Genomic DNA, 8,796 nt, shown 5'->3' with positions numbered 1-8,796 from the left:
CAGGAGAGGAAGAAATTTAAAAATACCCAATGTCTCTCAGAGCCAGATGTTTCCCAAACCATTTTTGCTCGGAGGGAAAGTAAGTGTACTGAAGGAAACTGATTCTGTAGCACCAGGTGCCTCCCTTCACTTGGAGAAGGACTGACAGAAACCAGCATAGTGATGTGTTTGCTGGGTCCCCCTTCGCCCGTTGGCTATATCAACACAGTATGACCACGCATGAAGGAAAAGCAGCTGGTCTGTAACATTCCGGGGTTAGGAAAGAAACAAGTCCTTGGTTACACTTTCCCAAGCTCTATAAACCGTTGCAGATTTTTCACTTTATCTGCTAGCAGATTATGATTTGTGCGCAGGCTGTATACTACTTTGGAATCTTGGCCTTTGATACATAGTCAAAGTGCTACAAAAGGCCACAAAATAATATGCTGCTGCTATCTGCTAGTTTAAGCTACCAATTTCTCCTGGAGAGATGTTTAGATCTCTTGTCTGCAGAAGCAAAAAAAAAAAAAATGGATATGAGATTTGGTTTTTGTTTGTTTGTTTGATGGGTTGTTTCAGACTGATGTCTGTACGCACCACACATGGTCTTGAATGCAGAACAGACTGTTGCCATTGCAAAAGTTACTGATTTGGAAAATGGGAACCAGTGTGATTCCATTTGTGGGTGAATTGACTTTACAGTCTTAGCCATGGCTGATGACTATTTATTTATCACAATCTTTGAATTTATCAAGGATTTTGCTCAAAATACAATGGTGGGAATTACGCATGTTGCCTTAGTCTTTGGTTTTCACTTACCATGACAATTTCTGGTTCTAGTCGATCCATCTGTGCTGTCAGAGCTGGGATCTTAGTCATCTGTCTGCATGGTCAGGAGAATGACAGACAGAATAACTTCAATTATTCATCCTAGACATAAGCTATGGAGTAGATGAGGCTTTGAACAACTCAACCTGTCAGTGTCTCCATTTAACTTGTAAAACGAGACATTGAGCTGGCTACTCTTTACATTGTTTACTGTACTTTTAAAGATATCTATATGACTCCTTATTAAGAATGCTGGTGGCCAGGATTCTGGTGTGGTTGTCAAGGAAGCCATTTTGAACTTGAAGAGATTTAACATTTATGTTAACTTCTGACATTATTCCTGTGAGACAGTCCACTCTATCTTCTGCAGCCATTAAAAGGTATAGCTGCAGAAAGCTGGCTTCCACGGAGTCACTGGCTTTTTAAATTGGTGTGTCAGAAATAGTTTATATTTTAACATCATTTTTCTCACTTGAAGTCTTATCGCAAGTCTTGAGTCCCCAAAGTCTGAGTACCTGATGCTCTCTCCATGTGAGAAAAATCAGTTCCATTTTTCATCCCTGTCTGAAAACTCCATGGATTATTCCATCTTTATAGCTATGTAGGAGGAAGCCTGTCTCCACCGGCCCTGCCTAGCCACACCAGGAATCTCAGTCAGTGCCATTCCAGGATGAGCTGCTCTTGGTGAGAAGTTCTCCCAAACACAAGGAGTTCAAAATGTCCTCTCTCTCTGTTGGGACACAGAGGAGAGTTAGGTGGATCCTGAGCATTTAAATGTCTCCCCCCAATATAACCACCAGCTTCCTTTTCAGATCCACTTCCAATTTGTTGCCTTGAACATTAGCTAAATTTGAATTTCACTTGAAAACTTTTTTTTTTTTTGGATTGTGCATGTCCCAGTTAATAAACTACTGGGTTAAATGGTATCTTAAGGTAATTTTACAAAAATTCTGTTTTAGCAGCTGAAATTTAACTGCTAATTTACAGAATTTATTTATTGCTCAGTGCAATTATGAGTCAACCCCCAAGGAGATGCAAGGATGTAGAGGAGGCAGTTATGCTATCCACATTTCCACAAAGAATAGCCACAAACCCCCCTTTATCTAAACAGATGGTAAACACGACCCAGTGATTTGATTTCTATTTCCCAGGGTGTCCATATACTTTAGAGTTTAAGGATTAAGTGTTTTATATTTGCCTTTTCATTTACTACTTAGTAGTGTTTCTAGATCTATATTTTAAAACCATGTGTAATTTTATAGTGCAGATGAATTATTGAACATTCTCCTAGAATAAAGTACATTGGTTATATCCTGTTTTTTTTTTCTTTCTTTCTTTCTTTCTTTCTTTCTTTCTTTCTTTCTTTCTTTCTTTCTTTCTTTCTTTTTCTCTCTCTCTCTCTCACTCTCTCTCTCTCTCTTTCTTTTTTTTTGCAGTGAATTTTATGGTGACTTCTTGATGTGTACAGCACTTGTTTTTGTTAAACTATCTTTCTGGACTACTTTTCTAGGAGTAGAATCAGTGGGTCACCTGGAATTGAGCATCTAAATTATGCCTCAGTAATCCCAGTCAGGTTTCCATTTTTGCTGATGTTACAAGTGGGAGCAGCAGGGAGAGAGGACGAGAGAGGAGAATTGCGTGTGGATGCAATTTTGTCTTCCTACTTCTGCAAGAGGGCAATCTCTTTGGAAAAGTATTTTGAACCTCTGAGAGGAAGATGCTTCTATTTTCACCACTGCTAGTAAAATATCAGACAAGGAAATGGATTTTTAAACATTCAACCGAATACAATCTATTTAAGTAACCTATAACTTCCTCTTGTCAATCACGTCTTACAAGTGTGCCACCAGGCTTCTCCAATTGCCAGGCGTGTCCTCAGAAATGTTTCTGGATTGATGTAAATACTCTGAAGATGTTGTCTTCCATGGCTGCATCGCCTGAAGACATGTTGGTGGTATATCTGTCAATAAATTCTTCATTTATTTCTCCTAGATGTGTTGGAGATAGGAAATAAGTTTGGAAAAATTCAGCCTACTGACAGAAGCGAGGAGTGTCTTGCCCAGAGAGGGGAAGGAAGCATGGTGGAAACCAGGCAGAAGCGTTTTCTGTTATAAGGCAAAAAGAAACAAGCAAGAAGTTGGAGAAGGCAAAGATAAGGTGAGGTGCCCATCAGATAACTTGTAATTTATCCGAGTAGTAGTTCATCAATTTAAAGATCAAGCAAGATAATAATGGAAAAGAAAGCACAGGTGTATTCTGACTCTGAACTTGGTTGCTCTCCAGCTGCACTGGCCGATTAATCTTTACTTCATGTACCTAGAAGCCACTAGCAGAATCTGTGTTACTTGTGAAGCGCTGCACTTCATAGTCAAATAGCATAGGTTTGGCTTAGAAATACTCATTTTTCTTTTTAAAGTGAGGTTAAAAAAAGTCAAGCTGGGATATAGCCTCAGTGGTAGAGCTTTTTTTTTTTTTTGGTTCAATCTCTAGCACTGATAAGAAAAGAATAAACTCATATAAATAAGTTATCAGGATGAGGATAAGGGAGAAGAGATGTGGAGATGTGGGACAAAGGACATAAAGTAACAAAATATTGGAGCGCAAGGACTGACGATGTAATGCGCACGGGAGAACTGTAGCTGATATTAGTGGATTCTATTCAGGAATTTTGCTAACTGTGTAGATTAGAGTTGCACTTACCTCAGGTAGGATAAATGAGCAGCTACTTCTGTTTGTCACCTTCCTATCACTCTAAGACATTCCTGGCATAACTGCCTTATGAAGAGAAAAGCGTTACTTTGGCTCCATTTCCTCTGTGGCTGTGGCATGTGCTGGCATCATGGCAGGAGAGTGGGTGGAACATGACCAAAGTACCTCGTGGCTCGTGGCTAAGAAGGGAGAGAAAAAGGAAGGGGTCAGCTCTTCCTACTCTCCTTGAAGTTATGTCCCCAGTTACCCCAAGATCTCACACAAGGACCTGCCTCCTTGGAAGGCAGTACTTCTCAACCTTCCTAAGGCTGCGACCCTTTAATACAGTTCCTCATGTTGTGGTGACCTCCAGCCATAACATTATTTTCATTGCTATGTCATAGCTGTCATTTTGCCACTGTTATGAACTATGATGTAAATATCTGCTAGGGAACCCTCAAGGGGCTATGACCCACAGGTTGAGAACTACCATAGGCTCTATCACTGCCTGATGGTGCTGCTATGGGAACTGAATCTACAACACACAGACATCTGAAAGTTGCTTAAGATCCATCTACAGACGAATGATGAGTGTGTCCAGGTGCTCCCAAAGACTAACCATTTAGTAAACAAACAAGCCAAAAAGCCTTACAATACCATGCCATATGCCTTAACTATTTACAATAAAATTTATTTATTTTAAAAAGAAATGAAGCTTTCATGGGAACTATGAATTTAAATTTATAATACAAAAGTATTTCAAACTAGAGAAAAATGAGAGGTGTATAGTTCAGTAGAATTACTAGGTGCAGCACCCACCAACTGTCTGTGACATTTTTATTTTATCATTTAAAAAATTAATTTATGTATTTGAACACATAGATTCCATTGTTTGGGGGAGGTGTGACCTTGTTGGAGGAAGTAAGTCACTGGAGGCAGGCTTCAAGAGTTTGAAGACCCACGCCCTTTCCAGTAGCTCTCTCTGCTTCATGCTTGTGGCTCAAGATGTGAGCTTTCAGTTTGCTCCTTGGCCTGGACCAGCAGGTCCTTCTACATCAACAGGGTCCTGAAAGAGAGCGTCAGGAGATCAGAAGATAAAGAGGATAGAAGATGGACAAGATAATAAAGTTTGGGATGGGGAGGTCTTGCACAAGCTATGTCTTATGCCAAGAACATTTATTCAAAAGGTACAAAATGCATTAGACTCAGTCAGTGTAAGAAGCTCCACCGTAATACTTGAATCTTCTAACAGAGATGGTTGTGTGTCTCTGGAGGGAACAAGGACAGAATGTCTGATGATGTTCCTGCACAGCCTGGGTGTTGATGGCAGGGAAGTTGTATTAATTAATTCCTTTACTAGATTCTGTTCTAACATTAACATTGCAATTTTTATAAAGATCCTTTGTAGGAAATGTGTTTTGACTCTTTTTCACATTTGAAAGATATGTCTTACATCTGGATTCAAAAACTGGTGTTCAAAAATTAGTACGGTGCCTGGAGAGATGACTCATTTGTTCTTGCAGAGGACCCAAGTTTGATTCCCAGCACTCACAACCATCTGTCACTCCAGAAGTTCCAATGCTGTCTTCTGACCTCTGTGAGCATATATATATATATATATATATATATATATATATATATATATATATATATGGCAAAATGCTCAAATGTATATAATAAAATAAACAAATCTAAAACTTTTTAGGAAGCTAGAATGTCTTTGCAGAAGCGTTGACATCTGGTCTATAGGATACTAGAGGACTCCGAGGAAATGTATCCATATAAGAAAGGGGTAGTAGCACCCTTCTGATGGTTGACTTAGAAAGGATACTAAATCTCTTTAGTTCATTCCAATCATTTGCTTTTTATCTGATTGCCTCAAAAATGGTATTTTTTTCCCAATGGCCTTCTTTATGGTTAAATGTGGGAATCTGGACCCAGCTTGACCAGCCTTATGCCCTTAGTTAAGATCTCACATGAACTGTTTCCTTGAATGATGAAGGGCAGTGGATTATATGAAGGACTGTTGAAGGACTGAATGGGGATCTTCATCATGAATGATTCAATAAGCCCTTCCCTTGCTTGTGAACTGCCCAGTCTTACACCGAACATATGTAGGACATGTCAGAATAGTTGATGCCTCAGGCATCTAGAACTCAACCACATGAACTATCTGAGAAAGAGTGGAAGAGTATAGAACCATTTTACAGTTCCTTAGGAATTCCAGTGTTAGGACAGTGCTAACCCACAGTCCTCAGGGAACAGGATTTTGCATCTTTTTCTTTTTTACTCTGCCCTGTTCTTCTTTGCCTTTGCTAGAGTATGGACATGAGGGCAGTGACTTCCAGTCATACCTCCTAATGTGTGAGGAGGCAAGACTTGTTGTCCTGCAACTGTATGAGTGTTTCTATTGAAACCCATGTCCGACTCCCACGCAGAGACTGAAGGAACTCGAACCCCGAATAATGTAAATCCTACTTTAAATCGTTAACAGGAATACTCATGTATGATATATACTTATTATCCCTGCCCCAAATCAAACCAATCTTTCATTCTGACCAGGAAAGTGAAAGAAAGAAAGAGAGAGAGAGAGAGATAGAGAGAGAGAGAGAGAAGCATATCTTAAACTTACCAATGATTTCTTTGTAAATCTATTGTCCTTACATTATTTTACAGGGAGATAAGCAACCCGGGAGAGTGTAAAGGGTTCCAGGTGTTAGTAAGGACCAGAATTTTGGTTGCTTCTGTAATTCAGTACCCTAGAGCAATGGTTCTCAACCTATGGGTCGCAACCCCATAGGTTGAACAACCCTTTCACAGGGGTCACCTAAGACCACTGGGAAAACACAGATATTTACATTATGATTCATAACTAGCAAAATGACAGTTATGAAGTAGCAATGAAAGTAATTTTATGGTTGGGGGTCAGGTCAGCACACCGTGGGGAATTGCATTAAAGGATCGCAGCATTAGACAGGTTGAGAACCACTGCCCTAGAGTGACTCAGCTAGAGTGGAGTTGCCGTGATGGAAGATGGGGCTAGGTGAATAAGGAGGACGCTGGGCGGAGGTCCTCTTCAGTCAGCATTACTTGGACTCACTGAACTATTCCCACCCTACCTGCAGAGGCAGCTCTCTGTGCTTTCTTGAAATCGACGGGCACTCATCTTGCCTGAGGGCTGGGTGTTTTTTTGTTTTTGTTTTTTTCTGTCAAACCCTCCCCTTTTCCTCCTGGCTTTGCTGTTTTGTGTTTGCTATGGATGATTGTGCACTGGGAATAAAGATGTTTGCCAGATCTTAAGAAACTCAGTGAGAGAACCTACTGCACTTTGAAGCCAGAGTCCCTCCTACCTCTGCCAGTGCCACTGGGGAAGAAGTGTTGGGCTTTGAAGTTGGATGTCAGGAGGCTTCTCAGAGGTTGGGAAATTTAGTTTGGATTGGGGGCCTGAAAATTCAAATGAAAACAGATCATGTGTAGACAAACTGAACTTGAACCTGCATGCCATTGGAGCTGCGTTCAGCTTTTCCCTTGTAAGTGATTGTCTAAGGAGAAGCTTCCCCCACAGGGACCATGTGTGCTCTGTCACAGCCTCACTCATGGCTTCAGACAGTTATTTTAGGAATGTCTGGCTGCGGTTCATTGGGATGCAGGGAACATAGCCGTTATTTAGCTTTACCCTGTTTCTTCCTTTTTTTATGATTTATTTTTTATGTGCACCGGTGTTTTGTCTGCATGTATGTCTGTGTGAGAATGTTGGATTCCCTGGAACTGGAGATACAAACAGTTGTGAGCTGCCACGTGGGTGCTGGGAATTGAACCTGGGTCATTTGGAAGAGCACTGAATCATCTCTCCAGCCCCCTTTACCCTGTTTTTTAAACAAGCAAAGTAACATTGAGAAAGGGCCATCTAGAATAACTCAAACTGTAAAATGTGGATTCTGATCCCAGCCCACAACTCCAGTGGAAGCCCCCCCCCCACTCAGCACTGGAGGCCACACCAGTATCCAGAACTCCAGGTGAGACCCCACTTGCAAACAACCAGCACTTCCTCAGAGCCTGCCCAGCTTTTCCCAACAGTGCCCCATTCCCTCATCTCCATATCCTGGCTCACAAATTGTGCAGAAACCCCATGCTCTACTAGTGGTACCCGGAACTCCAAGTATGACCCTGTCCACAGCCTACCAACACTCCTCAGGCCACAACCAGCTTGCAAATAGATCCATATCTATCACCTTGCACAAAAATCAAGTCCAAGTGGATCAAAGACCTCAACATAAAAGAAGATACACTGAACCTGATAGAAGAGAAAGTGGGAATAGCCTTGAATGCATTGGCACAGGAGACAACTTCCTGAACAGAACACCAACAATGCAGGCACTAAGGCTGAGAATTAATAAATGAAACTGAAAAGCTTCTATAAGGCAAAGCACACTGTAAACAGGACAAAATGACAGCCCACAGAATGGGAAAAGATTTTCAGCAACTCCGTATCTGCTCTTTAAGAACTCAAGAAACCAGACATCAAGAAACCAAATAATCCAATTAAAAAATGGGGTACTGACCTAAACAGAGAATTCTCAACAGAAGAATCTGAAATGGCAGAGAAACACTTAAAGAAATGTTTAACATCCTTCGCCATCAGGGAAATACAAATCAAAATGACTTTGAGATTTCATCTTACACTTGTCAGAATAGCTCACATCAAAAACACAAGTGACAGCTCATGCTGGAAAGGATGTGGAGCAAAGGGAACACTCTTTCATTGTTGGTGGGAGTGCAAACTTGTACAGCCACTTTGGAAATCAATATGGCAGGTTCTTAGAAAATTGGGAATAGATCTATCTACCTCAAGACCCTGTTATACCATTCCTAGGCATATACCCAAAGGACACTCCATCCTACCACAAAGACATTTGCTCAACTATGTTCATATCAGCTTTATTCGTAATAGCCAGAAACTGGAAATAATCTAGATGTTCCTCTACAGAAGAATGGATGAAGAAAATGTGGTACATTTACACAATGGAATATTACTCAGCTGTTAAAAAAAACATCCTGACATTTCCCAGCAAATGGAACTAAAAAAAAAAAAAAGTCATCCTGAGTGAGGTAATCCAGACCCAGAAAGACAAACATGGTATGTACTCATTTATAAGTGGATATTAGCTGTAAAGCCAAGGATAATCATATTACACTCCACAGACCCAGAGAGGAGGGCTCAAGGGAGGATACATGAATCTCCCTGGGAAGGGGAAATAAAACAGTTATCATGGGTGGACAGGGGTGAGTGGGGACAGGAGC

General features: G+C 40.8%; 1 long non-coding RNA gene across 2 annotated transcripts in view; it reads left to right on the top strand.

Annotated features, from left to right (window-relative positions):
• Window positions 1-1,090: 1,090 nt before the first annotated feature.
• The window catches only part of LOC131897632 (uncharacterized), a 109,263-nt gene continuing 101,557 nt past the window's right edge, over window positions 1,091-8,796 (top strand). Inside the window, exons 1-2 of one of the 2 annotated variants that reach the window (XR_009375745.1) lie at window positions 1,091-1,187; window positions 2,800-2,964. This is a non-coding gene — a long non-coding RNA (uncharacterized LOC131897632). Of the gene's footprint in view, window positions 1,492-2,799; window positions 2,965-8,796 lie in introns of both variants that reach the window. The other variant, XR_009375746.1, reaches the window with a different exon arrangement.

The sequence above is a fragment of the Peromyscus eremicus genome, chromosome 22 (assembly GCF_949786415.1).
Source record: "Peromyscus eremicus chromosome 22, PerEre_H2_v1, whole genome shotgun sequence".
NCBI lineage: Eukaryota > Metazoa > Chordata > Mammalia > Rodentia > Cricetidae > Peromyscus > Peromyscus eremicus.
This window is presented reverse-complemented; position numbering and strand designations above follow the sequence as displayed.